Below are 26,471 nucleotides of genomic sequence, written 5' to 3'. Positions count from 1 at the left end.
TGCTTGGACTAGGGTTAAGATTGGCTGCAAGGTCCTGGTCTCCTATTGGTTCTAGCTGTTAGGGCTAGTGTTGTGATTGGATAGTGTTAGGGCTAGGGTTCCCATTGGCTGAAGGAGTCACCTGATTACTAGGGCTACAAAAAGGGCTAGGCTTAGGGCGTCTAGGCTAAGGGTGGAGAGGACAAGGGTAGTTGCCTGTTTGGGCCTGTTCGAGACTGGTCGGGACTAGGGCCAGAAATGCTGCCCTTTTCCTCTTATAAAAAATAAATAAATAAATCCTTCACTCTTTTATCCCTCCACTATCCTTTTTCTATCAAAATTAACAGACTAACAGTTTCACTTCTCAAATTCCAGGTTCCATATTCAGCTATACTAATATACTGCCCAAATAACTGAATAACATATCTACTACTCAAATTACTTCATATTTATACTATACTACTTTTCAACACTAATCCTTTATGGGTTCCGGAGTGGCGTGCTACTCGCCAGAAAAGCGCTTCAACACCCATCAGGGGTAACAAGTGCTATATGAATGCAAATCTTTCTTCCGCTTTTATCCATCCGCTATCCTTCTCACGCCAAGTAACAGACTAATATCCACCACTGGAATTACCTCATATTTCACCATATTAATTCACCACTCATCCTTTATAGGCTCCCTGAATAGCATGCGTCAACAAGCTTTGTCCTACTCTATCCTTCTGCTATCATTCCAAATCCAAATAACTGACTAACCTATCCACCACTTAAAATGTACTTGCATGTTTCACTATACAAATTCAAAACTAATCCTCTGTGGGTCCCGGAGTAGCGTGCTACCCGCCGAAAAAGCGCTTTGACGCCTCGTCAGGGGTAGTAAGCGCTATATAAATGCAATTACAATACAATACAATAACAGAACATACCGGGTAGCCAGAGAAGTCCCGGAGACATCCACAATCCTGCTCCCACGCAGCACACCGCCTATACCTGCAGTTTCATCAGAAGGAGCTGAGGAAAAGCTCCAGAGGGCACAAACCGACAGGGACTGCCAACAAAACCATACAATGCTGCCATCTAGTGGCTGGTTGTAGGAAGTGCAGAGAGGAAAACAGCAAACAAGCATTGGGCAAGCCAATCACAGAACTCAACCTAAAGCGAGCCTGCAGCAACGCAGACTGAGGACTACAACTACCACTATCACTGCACAGTGACGTACGGCATCACAGACCATTTGAGAAATCTGAGGACAGCAGCATAACACTATGCAGCAACGTGCCAGGAACGCACGAAACACGCGCGAACGGCGCGGAGTCGCCATCCAGCCCTTAAGGACAAAGGGGGACGGTGCACGAACCCGCCAGAAACGCGAGGAACACGCCAGGAGTGAAGCAACTCCCCACAGAACATTTAAGAGTACACGCAACGAGTGCGCCCAAGAAAAGCAAGAAGCACAGCCATCAGCACCCAGAAAGAAAAGGTCAACCGAGCGGTGACGCAACCCTCCTGAAGCACCACACGGACACCAAAACCTGGAAACCCATATAGAAACACCAGCGAAAGTCACAGGAGCGGTGACTCAACCCAGACACAGCGAAGCACATGAAGAGCGCAGACAGAGGCGCGCCAATGCAGAAGCACTGCAACGGAATCAAGTGATGATCCCAGGAATCACGGATGGCATGAAAACGCAAGACCACGCAAAGCCAGAAGCATGGATGAGGTCGCGCCTGTGGACCTGACTGTGCAGTCAGCACCCAGGAAAACTCTCCACACAGAAACACTGCTGAACGCAGTTGGGAGAACAGCCACATCTCCACCGCCCCAGCAAAGCCCTACAGTAGGCCGAAGACCACCAACAGTGTCCTCCCTCGCACTGCCTCCAGATGAAGTCGGCAGCAACCCATGACAGGCAAGAGAGGAGTTGCACACCCCACGTGGCAGGCCGCCACAGCACCATGTGCTCCAACAACCAGCGACACAAGACCGAACGTCACGTCGCCCAGCAAGCAAGAAACACGTCACCAAGTTACTAGTCCAGACAAGCATGCCAGAGCAAAGGCAGAAGCCAGCGCCACAACAGCGCCGCCTCAAGGTCCAAATGTAACGCCCTCGAAGAAAAGAAGAAGAGTGACAGCTCTGTCACCCCAAAGAATGGATGAGCACAGGTGGGCTGAACAAGCCAACAAAGGGAGAAGATCGAGGACTCACAGCCAGCCAAGAAGCACACCCTGACACGCCAGACAGCCACCAAGGCAGACCGACGTCCCAGGATACAGCCCCACGGATGAACCAAACATAAGCCGTAGCAAGCGCAGTCCACGTCTCATCCCAGCGCTTCCCCAGGCGACCGTCCATCCCCGAGAGTAGGCAGTCTGAGTCAGTCGGCATCCCTGCTCCTGTCCGCAGATGCCACAGGCGGAGATCAGCACTGAGTGGCCGCCCTCTCACCGCCTCAAGATGGAGTCGGCAGTGGCCCCACAACAAGCAAGAGAGGAACCGTACATTCTACGTGTCAAGCCGCCACCCAAGGTCAACATCAACAAGCGGAGGCACATGGCTGCCAAATCTCTCCAGACATCCAACACTCCCAGCAAGTCACCAACACCTATCATCCCGAGTCTCTACATGGCTGGTAACCACCATCACCCCATGCATCAGCACCTGTGCCAATCAACACCACTGCAAGAGACCGGCAGTGTGGACTGGCAAGAGGTTCAAGAAGTTCAAGTAAGACGTGGTCCGCGACCAAGGAACCAACGAACTTCGACACCCTCAAGAACCAGAAGTATAACCATTAACAGGAGAAGGTCCCGGCGACTGGTCCAGTCACAGAGTGCAGAAGAAGACAGTGTCCTAGAGCCAGGACAAGACCAGAGGGAAACAGGCAGAGTGCACACCGCTCGGAGAAGCCTGGTCAGGAGAACAAGAGCAGCGAGGTGATCAGACCACGTCGCGAAAAGGAAAACAGAGGAGAAGGGCACTACTAAGCATGGGCGAATTTTGCGAATCTGGCTTTCGCGAATTTGCGTATTTGCGAACTTGCAATACGCAAAATCCGCAAATTCTCGTGAATTTGGAGATTTTTTTCTTTTGTGTTCGCAAGGGTTTTTGCCAGTTTGCAAGGGTTTTGTACCAGTTCGCAATTGCGAACTTACTTGTCGGCTCGCAACGGTCGCGACTATGTTGTTTCTACGTCTGGTTCATCATCACAGGTTCCCAGCACCCTCTGTTTCACCACTGCCACCCTCTGTTTCACCCATGCCACCCTCTGGTACATCAATGCCACCCTCTGGTTCATCATCACTGTAGATTATGGGGGGGAAAAGCAACAACACATGCCCTGCTTCAACTGACATGAATTAATTTGGGGTTGGTTTATTAATGTGTCACTGTTTTAAAATTCCAGTCTGGCACCTGCTTCCTTATCTGTAATTTGCTTTCTGTTGCAGTGCAATTTTTTTTCGAGGACCTTTGTGGCCTACTTGTAGCTAGTCTATGAGCCTGGTGTGAGGGTCAGAGCAGGGTCATACAATCGTTGCAACTGGCAACTGAACTCTGGAGGGGCCCCAGTCAGGAAGCACTACAGGGAATGGTTACTAATGATGAGTTTGAACTTTTGCACCTGCTGATTGCTTTCAGTTTTGCAAAACTCATTTTTCTGCGATGTGTAATCTCGCAAAGTTTGCGGCTCGCTAGTACAATTTCGCGTGTGTTCGCGAGGAAAATCTCGCGCGAACTTACCCACGCGGTCATGAACGGGCGCGGCCATCTTGTTTCTCATTCATTGCTATGGTTCTGGGCATGCTTTTTGTATACTCTCTGAATCTCTGCCATCCTTTGCTTGTTTGAAGTTTTTTTTAATCTATTTTACTTATTATCTATCCCTCTATTTTTCTAGCTCTATATTTTTGTGTTTTCTGCTACTTTTGGTTAATTTTGAACTACTTTTTTAAACTCTTTTCTTTTCTTCTCTTCCCTATTCTATTTTCTTTATTATTTAGCTTCCTTTCTACCCAGACCATGGTAAAGGGAGCCGGGAAGCATCCCGAGAAGGGGAAGCGTCCCGCACCCCGTGCCTAGCTCCCGTGCGGGCGTTTGAGGGGGGAGCAGGTCGCACCCCAGGAGATCTTCAGCCCGGAGGAGGTGGCCGCACTAATTTTTTATGCTCAGCGCCGCCTCCCCAGGAACACATGGCAGGTGGCAAGATCGGAAGCGGTGGGAGAAGGTGTGCCGGGCCATGTAACACTACTCTCGGGTCCGGCGCACCTACAACCAGGCCAGTGTGTGCCAGAGTTATTTAGCTCCCAAAGTCACCGATGATTGATCCCCAATGATGATTAGATTATCCAACGCAGGACAAGAGTACGGAGTCAGAGTCAAGAAGTGTCAGAGGCACGGACTCATGCTTGCAAAAATTCCAAAACCTTTAGCTCAGCCACTCTAGTCTGGATGACCAAAAACCACAGAGTCTATTTAAGTTTAAAAGCTTTATTAAAAGTAAACACATTTACTAAGGGAGGGGCCCCATCTGGTTCGCATCTCGCACTGGGTATCCTATGCCAGGTGCCTTGCACCTGCCCCTTAGAGTGGTGGGCCCGCAACCCTGGTCCTTGTCCGGCATTACCAGGGCCCACCCCCCTACCACCAGGCTGCCCTGGGACGCCCGGGAGGCACGAAATCTGTCGCCCTAGCCTCCCCAGCCGGTGTTGACTTCCTTCCAGCGGAGAGCTTACCATATCCCCCCTCAGAGCTGGCCTATGGAGTCCGCCAAGCGGCCTCCCATCAACCACTGTTTATTGATCGCAAGTCACATTTCCGCCACAAGGGTGGCCAAGGCCCTCAGGTCTGACACCCTCCCCACCTGCGTTCAAGATAAATGACCAAAGTTCTCTTATGAAAGTGTCCGTCCCTAGGTCCGACAGGTGTACCCCATCCTGGTGGTACATTGCCTCTCCAGAAATCATCCGGTGTTGCATGTAGCGCAAGCGGCCCTTTACTGAGCACAAACTTGCCAGTTCACCGTTCAATCTTCTTACTGAGACATTCAAAGATCTCGCACGGACTCCCGGGCCCTATGTCCTGCGTGAGAGCTTGCCTGACCAAACAATCTTTGCTACTGGAAAAGTATGCCCCAGCCATGCAAACTCTGCAAGTAAAGCCTCCTTGACTGCCAAGCGTCCTCTGTCGACCATGTCGTTGCCTCCCAGGTGCAAGATAATCCAGTCAGGTGGCCTGTGACCTTCCTGCGCCCTGAGCTCCTCGATGAGCCACCTCAAGTGTCGGATTCTCATCCCCCGACGCCACGCCAAAGGAATTCGGTCTCGCTCAAGGCCGCCGGTTTCACCACCTGTTGTTGCTGCAAGCGCACCGTCGCGCGACGTACAAACGAGTGCCCAAGTACCCACACCACCGACGCAGGCATGCTAGTCAGAAGGAGAGAAATGACACTGTTAAACACCGTCCGATACGAGAATGCCACATCTGTCATAACAATTCAGGCCTGACATATCTTTTATAGCACCCTGATGCCCAGCGTCCCACACCCCTTACTGCGTCGGGGGAGAGACCCGCCCCGGCCGCCAAAGTGGCAGCGCCAATCCTAAATGAATGCGAGGAGAAACCGGCTCTACCCAGACCCAATTTGCCCAGGGCCAACTTGAACACTGCTTTAAATTGGTATTGAGACAGGCATTGTCCATTCTCACGTATGAACAGGGCCGGCCCCCACCCACATGGCCTGTCCTCATGAACACCCCAAAAAATCGAAAAACACAGAAAAATCAGCACAATCCCATGCCATCCATGCCCTCCATGATGTTTAAATTCAAGACACCCCACAGAAAGAATAGGCCCATGCACCACTCACTACCCCTGGTCCAAAGGCCCCAACAACAGCCCAAAAATCGAAAAACACTAAAAAATCAGCACAACCCCATGTCATCCATGCCCGCCATGATGTTTAAATTCAAGACACCCCACAGAAAGACTAGGCCCATGCACCACTCACTACCCCTGGTGAAAAGGCCACAATAACAGCCCAAAAAAACGAAAATCACGGAAAAATCAGCACAATCCCAAGCCATGCAGGCCCTCCATGATGTTTTTATTAAAGAGACCCCACAGAAAGACTCAGTCCACCCACCACTGAGTACCCCTGGGCAAAAGGCCCCAACAACAGCCCAAAAATCGAAAATTCCAAAATTGTAGTTGCAGCAACTGTAATGCCCCAAACAAACTTACTTGTGTAATTTCTAATCCAAAAGTGATCAAAAGAAAGTCAAAAAGGCCTCAAATCCAAATATCCAGCAGCATCCACAAAAAGTAATCCTTACAGCTCCAGATCCAAATGAAAAGTCACCAGGAGATGGACAAAGCACTGGGAGGAGCCTGCTGGACAGTAACAGGAAGTTGGAGACTGTGGGGCACTTCCTTCCTCCCAACCCCCCGCCCCCCAAAATGGACTCTTTGCAAAAAAAGTGCAGGCAAATGTCAACCTGAGGAGTTATTCTGATAAAAATCATCATTTTCAGAAGGTTTATGCTGCTGCTGGTAGATTTCTTGTGCAGAATTGCAAATTTTGTATTTTCGCAAGTGCGAGATTGTTGCTGCCCGGCCCATCTATGTTTTCGCAATTGCGAACTCACGTGATACGTGATCACGGCGTACTCGCGTAGACAAACTCTCGCTGTGTAAGGTGGCAACCCGCGATGACGTAATCGCGGTCGCCAAACTCCCGCGGGATCCAGCAGCAAGATCCAAAATGGCGCAGCACTCGCAAAATATCGAGAAAAACAACTCGGCAAACGCTGAATGATGGTAAGTGAACGCCGCAGGCCGCAAAATTGTATCACCAAGAAAAAAAAATCCGCTGCGTGCGAATTTGCGGATTTTGTGGGAAAATCGCGAATCTCGCGGATTGCGAATTTACCGAAAATCCGCGAGCGGAACGGATTTTACGCCCATGCTTAGGCACTACGCCATGAAGGAAAGAGAAGAAGAAAGGAGTCATGTGGCACGACGCCATCAAGAACAACAACACCCTGAAAGGTGAGGAGAGGTGCCACAAGTCTGCACACCCACCAGAAGAGAAGGTAACATGCGCCACAACATCGAATACAAGGACTTACAAGTCAAAGGGAACATCGGTAGCACTTGGCGAGGAACAGGCCTCTACCTACAAGTCCTCTGACAACCCGTCGACTGCAGGAAGGAACAGGCTGGACTATTGGCAACAGCCACCTTTGGGATTGAGCGGAAGCCTGGATGCAGAGAGCGCTCAGACGTCCGGCAGAAGGAAAACTGACCACTCCACACCAGCCCGTGGATATCCAAGGGGCAAAGGCCTCAGGGACACCGGTGGCAGAGGGTCCCGACACGAGAGATGGATCCGTCGCCATCTACTCTGCACGTCCCAGGAAGAAGGGGAACTTGTGCGCAAAGGAAAGAGTCAACAACCACCCTCCAGGCGGAGCTACAGATGCATGGTAGTAATCTTATCATCTCCTCCATTCACATCGGCTTGTGGAGTGGGAGCAATGCTGCAGAGAACACCCTGCCCAGCGGAAACCTGAAGAAGAGGGCCTCCGAGACATCTCGTGGCAGGAGAATACCCGCGAGAAGGGCGTCCCAGTGAGAGGGGTGCCTTTCAACCTCTCCCTCCTTTGCAATATGAAACCAAGCTGCCTACAGTGAAGAAACCAGACAGACCAGTATAAGACAACCTCCATCAAGTCCACCATCTGGTCGTCCTATTCAGCGTCACCCCAAAAGCAAATTCTCAAGGGACTGAAGAACATACTGCCATGGCGCAAGTCCAGAAGAGCACGCCCACCAAGGACCAGGACGCCGAGCCCAAGAGAACAAACATTTCAGCTGAAAGTTTCCACCGTCGTCATCTAGCAAGCAGCTGAAGAGACTCCTTCTAAAGTTAGGAGATTGCATATTTTTATGTTTTCCTCCCACAGGTTCGGACTTTTGTTTTGTCTTAACTTTTATGAAGTTGGGGAGGAATGTAGTGTCCTGGTGGACACGTTCTAGTTGTTCTGTTCTGTAACCCTACACTATACACCCACCCACCACTGGTGTCACGAGTCATGTGACCCAATCAAAAAGAGGGCAGAGCGCACGTGCTCGCGGCCATTAACTAACCAGCTATCCTGGTGTCTGTGTCTCTTTTCACCACTATAATGTGGGCTTAAGGCCCGACATTACAGTGCCCAACTCCTGCCCCCAACACTGTCCGTTTCACTGTTACTTGCCTCTCAGCTTGCATGCCACCTTTTCTTTATGGCACTGTAAACAGTCTTACTGTACGAAGGGTAACACGCTGGCTGCAATGAATAAAAGCAACAGTGCTGCCAGTAAAAGAATAAACCACACAACTATCCTGCAGGGACCGCCTCAAAAAACACACCGAAAAATTAGCCCAACATAGAATCTGTTTTCACAGATTAGATGTCAGGTCATCCATTGAAATCACAGTATGTTGTAACTTGTCGCCAATTGTTGCAAGCAAATATGACAACTAAATCCAGTCGCAGGCAGTATTTTGTAACATCTATTAAGCTGTATATCATACAAGTGAGCACACATCCTCCCACTTCTGCATCTAACTTCTAAGCTGCCTCTGCAGCCAGTACATTGGAATGTTCCCCCCTTTACACCTATTATAGCATGCCCTGCATTCTAAGATAACCCATTACAGCAGTCTTACATGTCTTCAGTTCTCCCAAAGATGAATGAATGATATCAAGACAGTTACTAGTTTAGAACTTTTTGGGTTTGTACTATTGCTATTGATTAATAATTTGTTATTTGTTGTGTTTTGTTTTTGGTTTATGCTTAGCATATACGTACCCAATTATGTTTAGAATGAATCTGTCGTATTTCCTTACATGTATGTTGTTATGCTTGATGCTTCAAGCTTGGTTTTATTAATCCCACATTCCGTTTACGTGTTCTATGTTGCCGAGATTTTATATTCTTGTCACATGGCTCCTTCTGTACAGCTTTCTAACAAACACACTTGAATGCTACATCTTGAAGCGAGGAAGCCTTCCCTTTGTTTTGATGATGACTGACTTGTGTCAGCCTTGTCTCTTCTGTGATCCTCTCGATTTGTGTTCTAACCAGTAAGAACATCTTTTTCATACAGTATTGGAAAAACTGATGGTGCTGCGTTTGAAAATAAGAAGGAGGGGTGTATTCATTGCTCAAGGTTAAAATTAAAAAAGAGCTGAGCACTCCCTTGTCACCAGTGAGAGGTGGGAAAACAATTCAACAGCCAAGCGCAGACAAGCGAAGATGTGCAAGGGAAGAGTATGAACAGAAGTCTGCCTCCTGAGGCTATTGCCTGAGAAATAAGGGATTCATTGTTTTTTTATTAACTTGACATGTGACCATCAGTTGCTGTCAGGTTTGTACTAACCTATCATCCATATGTCTGGACCTGCAGGGGCAATGCAGATAAAGCTAAGCCCTTCACAGATTGGTGTAGTTCAACAATAGTGGGAAAAGGGGACTATGATGAGAGAAATAAATGTTTTGTGTCATTGTCTAAAATACTGGCTACGATCTCCAAACTTTACCCGCTCAGGTTCATAAACATTACATAAAGTATCTCGGAAGGGATACCCTAGTACAGCAACATGAACTCCGATCATAAGAAATACCTTGGATAGTTTGCAGATTTGCTCAAAACTGTCAACTTACTGAAAACTAAGATCTGCATGGCTGTCTCTCACACTTCTTCATCCATCACACTGGTAAGCGATGTGTCATCACGGACACATACAATCGAAAAAAAGACAACCCTCTTCTAACCATGCACCCTATATGCAGACAAGTGCTTCAGTGCTCCACATAGAAGTAGTAAGTCGTATTTAAATGTTACAATACAATTGAATATGATTTATTGCTCAAAAGTGTTCACACACCTGTTGTGTTCTTGTACTAGGTATATAAAGGAACATAAAGACATACACATAGCTTTATTTAAATGGTGATACAATGCTCCCTTCTACCATGTCATGCAAATATACTAAATGATGATTTACCTTAGAAATCCTTATAGCAAAGGCTGTTTGGCGGCTCTGTCTGGCCATGGTCTGGCTCGATCCGAATCCCCCGTCGATACATGTTTGGTTTAGTAAATTATTATTTGTGTATCACTGGGAGATTTCTGTGTTCAGGAGAAGGGGAAGTAGGGCAAGGGGAAAAGATCTGGAGATCTTTATCTAAATCGCTAAATAAGGATGAACTTTCAGTATGATTGGAAGTATTTCCTCTTTAATTCTATTGTTACTTTTATTCTATTGTTATTTTCTCTCTTTTTCCCAAGGGGATCCACCCGGCTGGGGGGTGGGAGGTGTAAATAATTTAAAAATTGGGTCATCAGATATGGTTTTTCCTTTTTCTGCAAAGGAGGTTATGTTATATTGCATATCCATGTCTGATGCCCTAATAAAGATTAAAAAAGAAAATAAATCATGGCTATGAGTACAGATGTTACTGATTATGGGAATGTTCTAACAAGGGAAACCAGAGAGGTATGTTTGTAAACTGGCATAGGATTACCACAGGTAGGGGTGGCAACGTTCACATTTTAACAATTTTCATGTGGCAAGCAGGTGCAAAACTGCAAACGTTTCACTGTTTCTTTCTGCATCCACCTGCACGGATTGAAAAAGGAACAAAGGCATGAATAATGCCCTGTAAAATAAGAATTGCTCTTTGCACGCATCATGTAATGCACATAACGAGGAATTATTGCGTCACTCTGCACTACCAGGGGCCGAATAATATAGTTGTATGAATGGTAATTACATTAAGTTAATCACAATTTGTTTTGGCCCTGGCAGTGCTCTTCAAAGCAACATTCCCAGCTGGTGAGCTTGTGAATGGTGCCTGTCTGCCAGAGGAACGAGGCAGGCAGACGTGCATTACAGATTTCCCTGCTGAGGATGTGGCTTTGTAGGAACTGTCAGGGTCCTGGGCAATGTGTTTACCTTAATGTAGTTAGCATCAGTGCTACTAAAAGCAACTGTACTTTTAGGCGTTTTTCCAACCTCAGAGAAGCGGAACAGACTCAGCTCCGCTTTGCGGGATCCCTAAAAGTGTACAACATTCCAGACGTTCGATTACCATACTGAAATTTCGTCAACTTCTAAGCAAAGGTTGCTTACAAACACTAAACACTGTGGGAACCATTCACCAATAACCAACTTTCACATTTATCTTTTTAGTAGTTTTCAATGCACATTTATTAGTGTGTCCTGAAATTAATGCTATGGTTGGATATGTGAATTCATCTACTGTTGCCTCCTATGATCAGTTCCAGGGACAATTTAATAATCAATTGCCATGTGTCAGATAAGTTATTTAGGCTAACCATCATCTATAAAACTGATGAACACATGCATTAAGGGGCATATATATAAAGGTCCTGTGTCGGCCTTGCATATTGTAGAGTGGCACAAGGCCGATGTAAGTAGTAAGTCATATTTAAAAAATGTAAACTGAAAAGAACCCAACAGCGGACCTCCAGATCTGCACCTCAAGCTAGTTTAGCCTTGCGCACAATCACTCCAGCATTTGCCGTTGTGTGGTGCCCCTGTGTTCCAGGGGCCTTATTTATAAAGGCCTTGCGCCGCCGGTGCGTCACTTTTAACATGGGAAAAAGTGACGCACCGGTGGCGCAAGGCTTTCATAAATAAGACCCCAGATCTTTAACCCCTTTGCTGCGTCGGCTATTCCGCAGCAGCGCTAAGGGGGAGGCGGGGCCAAGCGGCGGTCGTGACGGAACTGCTCCGTTACGGCCCGCCGGTGAGCTGTACTTGTGTCGGAACAGTTCCGTCACGGCCCCGCCCGCTCTTCAGAACGTCAGCGCAGGCGCAGAATTCGCGCGGCGCGGCGTGCGGGCCGTGACGGAACCGTTCCGTCACCAGCACAGCCCACCCGAGGCTCGCGATGGAACGGTTCCGTCACGAGCATGGGAGGGGTTAATAAATAAAGCAAAAGGAGGTGCACCAGGTAATGAAGTCCAGTTAGTCTTGTTATTTCAAAACCTTTATTTGTACTTTTTTTCCATTGAATATAAATCCTTATTAACACATACTGCTAAGCCAACGGGTACCGTTCCAAACAGTGGGAACTTCAACAGGGCTTAAATAAGAATGTCAGTAGGTTCAATCTTCACAGGTAACTCAATATTCTCATTTCAGCTCAGTGTGTTAGTTGATTAGGAATTTCTCAAGGCATCACCATGCCCATTTCCGAATTCCCTGATAAGTATCCTGTTCCTTCCTTCAGCGTTTTGACTTGACAAAAAATGACGCATCTGCACAAATGCATCGTTTTTTAAGGATTGCATGGCGCAAAAGCTATGCTGAATCCAGCTGCATCATGCAGGAATAAATATATGCAATGTAGGAGTTCCTGCGCAAAATCCAATGCAACAGTTACGCAGTGGTATTTATTAGTATAGTACTGCATCATGTATCATAAAGTAGAGCAACATAATGCTTGAATTTCACCAGAATTACTGTGCATCTGCAAGCCAGGTGTAGGAAATGTTGCAGTGACTGCAGTACAAATTCTTCACCATCATGATGCACACTGGCAAGCTACACTATGCCATTGAGGTCATCATACTGCAACTGGGAGTAGCTAAGAGACAACCAGGCATGAGAGGCACCCCCCGCGTATAGGGGAGGGGTGTCTTTAGTGGGATTTCAGTGCCAAGGGAACGGTTTTGTTTCCCTGAAAGTGGGCAAGGGGAGGGATGCCGGAAATGCAATCAAAGAAGGAGGTGCATTGGCGGTCCCTCCCCTTAGGTGATAAAATAGCCAGGAATCAAGGGAGTAGCCCTCTTTGTCCTCTCGCCTCGTGGAGTAGCCGGAAAGGCACAGCAGGAACAGTTGCCCACCCACCCATCCCTAAGTTTTAAGTAGAGTTGGCGGGGTCCCGGACAAGAGGAAAAGGCCTGGGGACTTCTTTATGCGGAAACTGCCTGACCTTGCAACAGGGAGGGAGTCATTGGGGCTCTGGGCTGGCGGGAGAGGGGGCCGTCCTGCTGGTGGTCCTGGACTCTCCGGCCCTACCCTAGTAGGGCCGGAGAGTCCAGTAGCCGGTGCTTGGATGAAGAAACAAGGTATCTCATATTGACGAAGTGGTAAGGGGTTGGGTTGTGTCCTGCTGGTACAACACGCCTCGAGGGGATCTGATCTAGAGCTGACGAATTGTAAATACATGGTAACCTGTGGCGCAGATGGATACTGCGCCTCCTTATGTTCAGTAATGGTATTAAGCGCTAAGGGGTTGGGTTGTGTCCTGCTGGTACAACATGCCTCGAGTGGATCTAGAGCTGACTAATTGTAAATACATGGTAACCTGTAGCGCAGATGGATACAGCGCCTCCTTATGTTCAGTAATGGAGTTTTGATGGTTAATAAAATTGGTCAAAAGTTGGTGGTTTAATAACAAATAAAGATGGTGTTATTGACAAGTAATAAAAGCTACGCAGTGAACACCAAGTTCATGTAAAGTGTCTTTGTGGGGGGGCTGTGTGGTGGACGGATGGCACGGATATCCACACTACATGTTGGTTTCAGATTCCTTTCAAACCACAGTGGCCAGATTTGCAGACATTTCACTGGGATTCTTTTCTGCTTTTCTCCCATCTGTGTTGGATTTCATCATAAAACTCACACCCCAGTACCTTTTCTTCCCCCAAACTACCCAACAACAATTGGATATCATGCAAGGCTTCTACACCATTGCTAGAATTCCACATGTGCTTGGTGCCATAGATACACACATGTCCAAATTGTGCCCCCTGCAGCAACATCACGCCAGTACGGGAACCACAAGGACAACTACTACATAAATGTCCAGGCGAAATTGGACCATCGTGAAATGTTTATCAGTGTCCTAGCACAATTTCCTGTAAGTGCACAGGTTGTATACATTTTAGACCACAGTACCATCAGTGGGTAGTTTAAGAATGACAGATGAGGGAATGGCCTACTCATTGGTAAGGAAAACAGATATATAATTAATAGAAAATAAGAAGATGTAACATATGACATAATACCCATCTCTGTGTTTGTGTCTGGATCTCACGTTATGTGCACATAGTGGAAGTAACTTCCTCCAAAATACAGTCAATGATGTCCCATTGTGTTATCTCTCACTGATACTGCAATGGAAAAAATAACAAGTGTACGATGAAAAGTATAGTGTCATCACAGACACTGTTTTAATGGACACTACATCACTTTCTGCAATGTCGAATAAATCAACCAACAAATCATGAGGTCCACAATTATATTCAATATGAGTAGAATGGATAAATCGTGGCTAAGTTTGAGATGTGTTTATGTGGAATGGTCTCACAATTCTGGATTATTCATCTATATTTTACAAAAATAACAGTGGTTGAACAAATCATGTGATCTTAAGTATCTGTGTCTGTTAGAAATGGGATTTCTGGTTGGCTAAGGCTTGCACCAAAGCCAGGCAGAAACCACCACTCTAGTCAGGGCAAGGGAGTTACACGCCAAAGATAACCCCTGCTCACCCCCTTAGAAGCTTGGCACGAGCAGTCAGGCTTATTCCGGAGGCAATGTGTAAAGCATTTGCGCACGCACACAGCAACAACATCCCAGGCACACTAAAAAAGGAACTCTCACAAGGTTATATCAAAAATACCCTTTGTATTCTCCAAACACATTAGAATAGTAAACACATAATATACACTGTGCCAACTGGCAGCGGCAATATTCACAAGGGATTATGTACACCTGACAGGGCCACATGGACCACTGTCAGAACCATCACAAAGCAAACTTGGTAAAAGTAAAAACAGATCATTAACGTACAACCAGAAAACAGTAGTAGTCACTGTACTTAGCATCAGCCTGTGACATAAACTACATTATTCACAGTATCACACAAGTCTAAATACATTAGACCCTAAACTCCTAAGTATAACTCACATTAGGGGTGTAAATCACACAGTGAAACATAATCTCACTAGCATAAACCATGATATGCAAAACAACCTCATAAACCATATTTGGAGGTATCAAACAGAGTGCGTAAAACATACCAAATGCATAACATTTCCTAGCACTACAGCACATTAGGGCCTGGCGCCCTACAATTCTAACCGACCCCCTGGCCAACTGGCCATCTCAAACAGGGACTCAAATGCCCTATGTCCAAAGAGTCAGGGCTGCTGCCTAGCTAGGCAGCAAAAGTCAAGGGTGCGCCACTGCGCAAACCTAAAAGTAGCAGCTGGCACTAAGTGCTGCGCAGCTGTGTCAGTGGAAAAGGAGTGCAATTCACTCCTAACTCAGACATGCCCCCAAAATCAAGAGAGACCTAAACGGTGCAGCTGCCTACTACTTGCTGGGCAGCTGGAAATAGTCAAATGGGACTTGGACTCTCAATGGCCCTTTAACCCAATGTGCCCAATGTTGGAGCCATCTGGCTCTGAAAATAATCATGCCCCCAAGCACTGGGGAAAGAACATGGCTCCTAAAAATAAGCATGTCCCCATGGGGCACATGGGCTCCTGAAATAACTAAGAGCTCAGACAGAACTTGCCCCCAAAATGTGGAGCGCACTGGTGCTTTAGATAAATATGCCCACAAGCGTTGGAGCCTCTCAGGCTCTAGAAATCATCATGCCACAATAAAGAAAGAAGGCTTGCCCCAATGTTGGAGCCAATGCAGGGGAAAATCCTGGGCCCCTCTTGACTCTCTAAACAACAATGTGCATGCCCCCTAGCATTGGGAAAGAACACGGCCCCTAAAAGTAAACATGTCCCCATGGAGCACACAGGCTCCTGAAATAACTATGAGGCCAGACAGAACTTGCCCCCAAAACGTGGAGCACACTGTGCTTTAGGTAAAAAATCTCCCAATGAGCGTTGGGGCCTGTCAGGCTCTAGAAATCATCATGCCACAATAAAGAAAGGAGGACTTGCCCCTACGTTGGAGCAAATGCAGGGTTAAATCCCGGGCCCCTCTGGGCTCTCTAAAGAACAATGTGCCCCCTTGGGTGGAGGGACCCCCTATTAGGGGGCCGCTCAGGACATGGGTCGGGACACACAAGGACCAAGGACCAAGCCCCTACTCACCGCGGTCTGCTGGACAACTCCTCTCCTTTTGCAACCATCTCCTTGCTGGTGACTCTGTATGGCCAGCACCGGAGCAGGGCTTTCCTCGCTCATGGGAGCCCCGCGCTACGCTAGGCAGCCTCCTTCATTCGTGTGGCAGGGGCCGGCACCGACAATGTAACTCGGGCCCCCTCCGCCTGCATCCCACTCACCATGCCTTCTCTCCTCTCCTCTGGCTCTATCGGGGGCGTGAGCGGGACTTCCCTTGGAAGCCGGAAGACCAGCCTGCCGATAGGCACGGTGCCTGACTTCCTGTTCAGCCAACCTGGGGCCACAGCGATGATTTTATTAACGACGTGGCAATGAGGGGTGGGCTCCCTCTGAGTTTAAATAAACTGAATGCGGCATAGAAGTTGGGTGGGCTCCCGTAATTATGAACAATAAGCTTGGTGGGCACCCGCATTAATTAAAAATAAACATGAAGACGCAGGGTGGGCACCTGCGCACTGGAAATAATTAAGTAAGTGGGGTGGGCCCCCGCAAGGTCGGTCCCATGGGGGAATCCCTACGCTGGAGATTCCCTCTTAAAGGGGCTGCAGCGCGGTGCTGCGCAGCCCCCAGGTTCTCCATCTCCTGGGGAAAGTTCAAATATAGCGCTCACGAGGCGCTAGCAGCCCAGAGTCTTTAAAGATAAGGAAGAGGCAGAAAAGAGGACCCAGGGCATAGCTGGGCCCAGGGAGGCAGCCCCAAAGTCCCAGGGCTACAAGAAGTCCAGTAAAAGGTTCCAGGGCACAGCTGGGCCCAGGGAGGCAGCCTCTTGGCAAGTCCTCCTGGGCCCCAGCAGCAGCGAGCCCTGACAGAATCAGCACCCGAAGTACAACATTTTACATGTGGTCACAGCCCTTCTTATTCCACCAAATCCTTTCTTCTCAACTGTAGGGCAAAGGGAAAACCAGATACAACTGGTTCAGGAGCACTTTGTTTTTCTCAGCTCCCCTCTCTATTCACAGGACAGGCCAGGGACATCAGACGCACCACAGGAGGTGGAGCCAGCATTGTGGATGGAAGGCACAGCCCTATTTAGTTCCCAGGTGCAACTCCTCCCTCCCATCTACATACAGATCTCGTTATTCACCACCTGGCAGACCCATCCTGGCTCCTGGAGCCAACCATACAAGCCAGCCCCTGTCAATCACAAGCCAGACATGCAGTTCAGGCAGGCAGACACACTGCAGACAACTTCTAAAAGTGGCAATTCTCCACTAGTAACAATAAATCTGCGCACACCATTGCGCAGCATTTATTGTCACGAGATTGCACATACTAAACTCGTCCCACCACACATACCCAGAGAGCGCACTCACTTTACATTGGGCCACAGTGCTAAAGTGCGCAAAGGCCTAAAATCACCAACACCAGGTTACAGAAACAGGCTAGGAGAACGAAAAAAGTTTCAGGGTGAACCTGCCAAAAGGGCCAAGTCGAGCAATGTCACACATGGGAGCATATCTGTAGGCTGAACAAAGTGTCAGGAACATAAATGGAAAAATAACATCCAAACTCCATGTATGTCATTTAATGAAATTGTAGCATCAAACCTTGTGTAAATGTCAACTCTATGCACATATGTGATACCAAAAGTTCAAAATTCACCTATATTATATTTCCAAATATACACATAAGCAACATTGACATACCTCTTCAATGTGATAGTTAAACAATTTAGTGTCAGAAGTAAGCTATGTTTCCTGCCTCTCAGTCCATCAATGTAAACCTGATACAGTGAATAAATAGGCTGTGAAAGATGGCATACACTAGGAAATAACCTAGGTGAAATGCAACTAAGTTTAGGAAGTTAACTTGCCATGCAAAAATCTTTAGATGATGTATGAATAAAGGCAATTAAAATATCCATGTAGCATGTAATAAATTGGAAACATGTACTAGGTAAATAGCCTTGCTAAACTATGTAAACTGGTTTAGGCTGTGCAACTGTTATATAGTCAAGCAAAGAAATAATAGGTTATAAAAGGACAAATGTATGTGTGAGTGTGAAACATGTTTGCACTGGCAATACCTATATAGACCTAAATGTATGCATAGTAATCAGATCATAAGTTTGATACTTTGCATACATATTGAGTGCAATACTCATATAGCTGATGAAAACATTCAAATTTACTTGGACACCATGCACACTATGTGCAATGGCACATATATGTTGTACATACATGTGTAAAGCAAAAGTCAACAGTCCGTAGACGTATCGTAAAAAGGTGACCCCTTGGATGCGTGCGATATTCGGACGCTCCGGGTCATCCGATGCCACCCGTAGCATCAGATGGCCGGGAGCTGTCCGACGTATTCAAAGGGTGAAAGAAATATCTGAGTTTGCCTGCATAAATAACACACATAGTTAGCTATGTCTTAGTAACAATGTATCAAATCATTGACTGTTGTCCTTTTCCACTTTTAAGATGGCAAAGGATATGGTTTGCAGTCATTAATTATGACACCATCCCCTGACGGAGGGTAAAAAATAGTACAACTCCGTTATGACCATTTGGGATACTGAACTCTCTTTTCCACTGCCTGGACAAATCTGGAAGAATTCTCCTTTACAAGGGTCCTATGGTATGCTAGATGATCCAAGTGTTTGCATTATTGCATAGCATCTGTCTCAAAACTAAAGTGTAGTGGGACAATTAAACAAAAATCACACATTACCCAGAAGAAGACTATGGGTCGGATGCAGATATAGAGCACACAACAGTAGGTCATGTGAGACGGGACAAATAGTAGAATTTATTTTTTCATAATTAAATAAAATTGATGGCAATAATGACACAAATAATGTCAAACTATCACACAATAAACGTTTTTAAACCCATCCATTGTGTGGTGCTTTTGTGGATGTCAAGGTACAGATATTTCCACTCACATCATCTCAAGTAGGTGTCGGCCTCAGCATGTATGCGGCTAGAGTTTCAAACTGTTGCTAAACATGGTGGCATATATAAAAGTAAGTACAAATCAACACAGCAACCCAATGTGATGCAGTGCACTGCAAGAAAGGGAGAGAGCCGGATTGGCCCATTTCTAGGTGGATAGGGGGAATTACTGTACGCCCACTCATAAGAAGTGCAATTTAGCAGAGCAGTCTGTATTGCTCAGTTCTGCTGCATGAATGTTTGCATGAATGTTTATTAAATGTGGCCATCAGTGTATGATAGAACAGAATTCTTCCTATAAGCCATTCCCTGAGACATCCTTCAAATTGATGTAAATTGGCGATATATCGACTAGCATACAGAGTGGCAGCACTTTGAGGAATAAATGTTTCAACAGATACTATCACAGATCATGGGAGGCATCTGTCATGGCCAAAAGACTAGTCTGGATATTAAAATGTCAGTTGTTAAATCGGCATCCATGCATGTATGTGAATCCACAAAACAGCACAGATGTACAATCCTTCCAGGACTGATTGCTGTGAAGTCTAAAATTGCCCAATCTTGATAGTATACACACTTATCATGCTTTGCAGAGCAATGCGAGGAGGCTCAAATGCCCATACTAAAACATTCTAAGCTGCAGAAGTAGCAATGCATGGCATTTATCTGAAAAGTAAGACAATGGAGATGTTTGCCAAGTATCATATTACTTTAGGAATACAGAGATGTGTAATGTGTGAAGCATGTATGTACGAATGCAAGCACAAATGGTGTGGATGTACACAAATATGTGAAATATGGTGCAATGGTGGTGTAAGTTTGTTTTTTCTGGGTGTCAATAATTTGGTTACTATTGATTTAATCCCATTGGGACCAATTGTTTTGTGAACTACTTAATACCAAGGCCCTTCGATTTTTGGGTTTCCCAATTGCTTAGTAATGTTTTTTTGCAAAAATAGCAAGGCCCAAGTCCCTCACCCTCTAACCATCCCGGAAACCTGTCCATCATCCTGGACACCTACATCACCATGAGATCTCAAATTACCACTATCACCTCCACCTGCTTTCACATTGCTGCATGGTCAGACATTTCTTCATATGGCTTCCTACTAACGCATGTAATACCATCACCCAGGCCCTCATCACATGTAAACTTGAGTACCCCAATACCCTCTACTACAGCATCTCAGCACACTTGCTACACAAGATTTAAACTATCCAACACACCACTGCCAGACTGTTACTCAACCTACCCTGTGGCACACACATCACATCTCAGAAAAGTACAATGCTTCCCCATTCAGACACACTGCCAGTTCAAGATGCTTAGCCACACTTATATGGCACTACACTACCAGGGACCCACCAAGCCAATACACAATCTGAGCTTCCACGAACCAATCATGAACCTCCGCTCTGGTTTACTAGCAATCGATCACGCCCCCAATATGCACATGAGAAAGACAGGAGGTGTTCTTTTATATTCAACATGGGAGAATGGATTTGGATGGGTGGAAGGAAGGAAGATCTGGCACTCTGCGTGTTCCTTTAGTTTGGGTTATAGCTGTAAACGTAAAGAGCCGGGGCATTCAGGTCAGGGGAGCAAACCCAAAGGAAAACCAGCCCCTGCAAAGGTGAGGAGACATGTCTCCTGTACTAAGATTCATAAGCAAAGTCCTGTGCACACGGAAAGTAGAGTGGTTTCCTGGTGGGGCCTTGATTGAGCAATGGTATCAAAAACGATTCTGAAAGGATTAGTCTGGTTTTATATAAAGTATTTAATGGTGTAATGAAAGATCAGTAGATTTTGTACGTGCTAAATAATAAAAAGAGCCGACACGTGTTTCGTCACAGGGTGTAGCGGCTGTGACTCATCAGGGCTTGGGGAAGGAAAAAAACGTGGGCGTGTTAGAAGACTACGTATATACAAAAGAATTTGAAGATACAATAGGAATGTGGGATGGTTTGTAGGGGTGGGGTTAAAAGTGGAGACCCTAAAGGCAGGCAGTAACCAGGGAACAATATATTAACTGGAAAGCACCTGAACAAAGTGACAAATGTGATAATTGTATGGGAACAACCAACACATGGAAACAAAAGTATAATGCAAATGAGGCCGTCAGGGCAGGTTGAAGCGGAAAAATAATAATAATAATAATAATCTGCCAAGAAAGAACCACATTGTAAATGCAATGGCGTGCTCACCAAAGCTGCGTCTAAGAGAAGACCAAAAGGAAAACAATACAGCTACGCATGTAAATGGGAGATAAGTTAGATAGGTGGTGGAATGATACACAATGACGCTAGATCTCCTGTTGCCTGTCACATCCATGCATGCCCTACACAAGGACCGAAGAAGAACCTCACCTTCTTTGGAATTGATGTGACTGACCCCAGCCCGAGAGGGGGGAACCGAGAACTCAGACTTAGAAGACTTGAAGGAACATGGATCATGCACCTGCATTCTGTTAAAGAGGGACTTAACATTGACCATGAGCTTCATTTCTTCTTTGGAACATAATATCTACAGTGGCCTCTTGCCCTACGAGTTACATTTCATAGACATCCGTGACATGTGTTTGTGACAACTGGATGTTTTTTCTGTTTGTACTAATGCTTATATATGCATTTTTCTTGCATGTCTTATAGGTTACTTTCCACTTGTTTTTACTACACAATGTGATGTCAACATACAGTCTTTAATTTAATTTACTTTGTTAGGATAGTCAGGATGTCACTTACACATTTTGACTGACATGACCCCTTCTAATGGAGAATTTGTTCCCTTGAGCCGTTGAATTCCTGTGCACCATGACGTCGGTGCACTCAGTCCGTTTTGCATCCAAAGAGCCAGTTACACCCAGCCAGATATTAACCCCTTAGGTGCCGCGCACGTTCACCGGCCGACGGCACCACTACCTCCGTAGTGCTGCCGTGGGACATTGAACGTTAGAACTGCACCTGCGCAATGGAATGTCCAGCACTGGAGCTGGACGTTCCATAGCAGCTATGAGGTTAACTGCATCCACCAGGGGCACTTGCCCCGCTCACTTTACTCATGGACGCATTCACAACATTCCCTTGGACACCTTCTCTACACAAATATACAGCATTACCGCTACCCTAGTGACTCTTGCACCGCTACCTCATTTCTCTCGTTTCACCCCTGGCATACACATGCCACTACCTGCTTTCCTCCAATGTCTTTTCCCTGGTGCACCTACGTACATATCCCTGCCTCAGCACTTTTCGATCCCTGCCTCTAGCGCATCCACATGCTTGTGACAGTGCCCCATAACCTGTGACCTACTACTTTTTCTACGATCCCCATACGCCCTGCCCAAAGTCTTCCACTCTGTCACACACTGCGCATGCACTCTAGCATGCCCAGTCTAGCCCAGTATTGCCGCTACAGTCTAGTTGTTTTCACAAACACGTGACACAATAGTTGCTGGCCAATAGTGGCTCACCCCTCCCTACTTAGGACACACCCACCCCCTTTGCCTACATCCACAACCCGGATGAGGACAGAGACGCCCTCACGCACCCGTGCTTCATTTTCATTCATAGAGGTAAGATACTCTCTATTAAGCGCCATTAGACCCCCGCCCCGTTTCAAACCCAGTTTCCGTGACCCTGTAGATTGGGCACCTCTGTTAACTGCTGTTTCCTCTTATCCCCATATCTCAGCTATTTAAAGACACACCCGTCTCTTCGTTTACCTGCATAAGACTTGCGACTACCACGCATGCCGCAATCCACATTTAAACGCCACTGCTGCGTTACAGGTATGTCAATTTCCGTACCAGTCAAGCCCAGTAACTAATATTTGATCCGCTAGTGCTGACTTTCTTCATGACGCATTGTTCACTACCCTTTATACTGTGAACCTCATAACACGAGGTCCTGTCCTTTTCTCTTTTCCTTTTTTTTATCAGTTACGGGAGTCGCACAGCACACACCATTCCACTTACACCGCTTTCTTCCATGTCAGTTATCTTGATGTTTGCCAAGAGTCACACAGCTGAGATAGGCAGCGAAAATGGGTCTACCATCCCTTAATAGGGTAGAGTAACCATCACAGTCTGGCAGCCCTTTGTCCGATGTGCTGACTAGTCAGAGGATTACTCAAGCAAACCAGCAGAGGCTTCGCTGGAGTAAACACACTTCTTCTACTAACACTAAGTAGAGCAAGAAAACTGCAAATTTGGAGGGGTGAGAGCACCACTGCTTTATTGAAGTGCTCCTGTTTCACAAAACTCAAATTAAGGCTATAAATCTTTTTCTCCAAGTCTGTAGGGAAACAAACATTGCTTAGTTTGATGAGCACTCAAATAAAAATATACACCTTTTTGTGAGTAATGTATAATGTCCTTAAGACCAGGAAATCTTGCCTTCTTTGCAAGTGTAGTTATTTAGAAGGAAGCTGAGTTTGGCTCCTCTACCAGATATGCAATATGTTTAAAAGACAGACGGAATAATTCACAAGAATTAAAAGTATTTATTGATTCACTTCAATTTTCTAGTACATTCCATTGCAAAGTAGGGGGCATATTTACAATCTCCTTTTGCCGCAGGTGCATCACTTTTTGTCATGCAGTGCAGTATGGTGCTTCATGTTTGCAAGTATACATAAAGTCACCCTACGTGGCTTTTCATGTCCTTGAAAATGCAGCCCCTTTTCATGCAGCACTTTGCGTGAATGGGCGTTCCATGGGTGTTGTTGTGGGTGTTCCCATGCAACACCCAGGGATTCTGCAGCATTTCCAGATTAACAGTGTTTGGTAAGAATCCCACACATCCAGAGGGGAGGCATAGGTAGGCGCAATGAGGAGAAATACTTTTTCCTCTTTCTAAACTTGGTGTATTCTGAAGCATACATAGAAAGAAGAAACCACCTGTCCCTTCCTGCATGACAGCAATCATCCTCGCCACACAGGCACATTTTGCACCACGGTGCAAGGGTTCCTGAGTTGATGCATGGCAGGCAGTTGTGCGCCAGCTTAGGGGAGAGCACAGGGATACATCATATTGTTGCAAAACTGACATTTTCCTTTACTCTGAAAGTATCGCAGCATGACACAGCCACATGGCTTTCAGCACCATGATGTGTTACTTTGTTGTAAAAATGGCCCTAAGTATATAAGTATTATTCTCCAATTAGCGTATAGAGATACCCCTGCGGGGAAGATTCCAGCACTTTAGAAATCTCTTACATACATATAATATATTTTTTATTTTTTGTAAGCATGGGAGAATTTTACGAATTCACGATTCGCAAATTCCCTTATTCACAAATTCACAATCAACAAAATCCGCGAACTTTCGCGAAATTGCGGATTTTTTTTTGTGTTCGCAAGGGTTTCTCCCAGTTCGCAAGGGTTTTTTACCAGTTCGCAAATGCGAACTTACTTGTCGGGTCGCAACGGTCGCGACCATGTTGTTTCTATGTCTGGTTCATCACAGCACCCTCTGTTTCACCACTGCCACCCTCTGTCTCACCCATGCCACCCTCTGGTACATCACTGCCACCCTCTGGTTCATCACTGTAGATTATGGGGGGAAAAGCACACCTGCCCTGCCTCAACTGACATGAATTAATTTGGGGCTGATTAATGTGTCACTGAATTTGAGCTGGCTCCTGCTTCCTTAGCTGTAAGTACTTCCTAATTAATGATGAGCTTGAACTTTTGCACCTGCTAAGTGCTTTCAGTTTTGCAAAATTCGTTAGCACACCTGCCCTGCCTCAACTTACATGAATGAATTAGGGGTTGATTAATGTGTCACTGAATTTGAACTTCCAGTCTGGCACCTGCTTCCTTATCTGTAATTGCTTTCCGTTGCAGTGTCACTTTTTTAACAGGACCTTTGTGGCATACTTGTAGCTATTCCCTGAGCCTGCTGTGTGGGTCAGAGCAGGGTCATAGAATAGTTGCAAGTAGGCAACTGAACTCTGGAGGCGATCCTCAGGAAGCACTACAGGGAATGGTTACTAATGATGAGCTTGAACTTTTGCACCTGCTGAGTGCTTTCAGTTTTTCAAAAATCGTTTTTCTGCAATTTCGCGGGATTCGCAGGGCGCGAATTTGCGCGAGATCGAATTCAGAAACCGCAAATTCGTACAAATATGCGATTGTTTTTCCGGCGTGTTAGTTCGCCTGTTTGTTTGCGTTTTCGCAAGCCGCTAGTAGCGCAACGAGGCGAAGTTACCCTAGCAGTCATACATGGGTGCGGCCATCTTGTTTGCGTGACGTATGTCTGTTTCCGGGTGCTATGTGTAATCTCGCAAATTGTGCGGCTCGCTAGTACAAGTTCGCGTGTGATCGCAGGGGACATCTCGCGCAAACGTACCCACGCGGTCGTGAACGGGCGTGGCCATCTTGTTTTTCATTCATTGCTATGGTTCTGGGCATGCTTTCTGTATCCTCTCCCAATCTCTGCCATCCTTTGCTTGTTTGAAGTTTTTTTTATCTATTTTACTTATTATCTATCCCTCTATTATTCTAGCTCTATATTTTTGTGTTTTCTGCTACTTTTGGTTAATTCTAAACTACTTTTTTAAACTCTTTTCTTTTCTTCTTCCCTATTCTATTTCTTATTTATTATTTACCTTCCTTTCTGCCCAGACCATGGTAAAGGGAGCCAGGAAGCAGCCCAAGAAGGGTAAGGGTCCCGCACCCCGTGCCCGGCTCCCTTGCGGGCGTTTGAGGGGGGAGTTAGTGATGCCACAGGAGATTTTTAGCGTGGAGGAGGTGGCCGCACTAGTGTTCTATGTACAGCGCCGCCTCCCCAGGACCATCATGGCAGGTGGCAGGATTGCAAGCGGCTACGGGCTCCGGGAGCGACGGAAGCAGTGGGAGAAGGTGTGCCAGGCCATGTATTCTCACACTGGGTCCGGCGTACCTACAACCAGGCCACCCACCGTTGGACGGATCTCCTGGACCGGGAACGCGACCTGCTCGACCTGCTCGGCATCGAGATCCCCGGGCTTGGTGAGTAGTAGTAGCTATTTCATCACTACTCTGTTTGTATTATATTGCAATTTTTGTATTCTACCAAGAGCAATAATGCAGCCGATTACATTGTAGGTAAATTATATTTCAAAATCTTCTGTGCATTTCAGGTGCACTGCTCTCCTTCTCAGTAGCGTTGCTACTATGCTTATTTGTTTTCGATTTTGTGTTCATTTCAGTGGCCTGAGAAATTATATATGAGTGTAGTTTACAGAACTGCGTAATGCTAGACACTAAGGGGCAGATTTGCAATTACTGGCGCATCCCTGCAAAGTAGCAGGGATGCGCCAGTAATTGTGCGCCATGCCACCACCACCCATGGTGCGCCGTATTTACAATGCGGCGCACTATGGGCCCAAAACGTCACCAAAACTTTACGCATCTGTGTTGTGAAGG

Source organism: Lissotriton vulgaris, chromosome 3_1, assembly GCF_964263255.1.
Source record: "Lissotriton vulgaris chromosome 3_1, aLisVul1.2, whole genome shotgun sequence".
NCBI classification, from domain to species: Eukaryota; Metazoa; Chordata; class Amphibia; order Caudata; family Salamandridae; genus Lissotriton; species Lissotriton vulgaris.
This window is presented reverse-complemented; position numbering follows the sequence as displayed.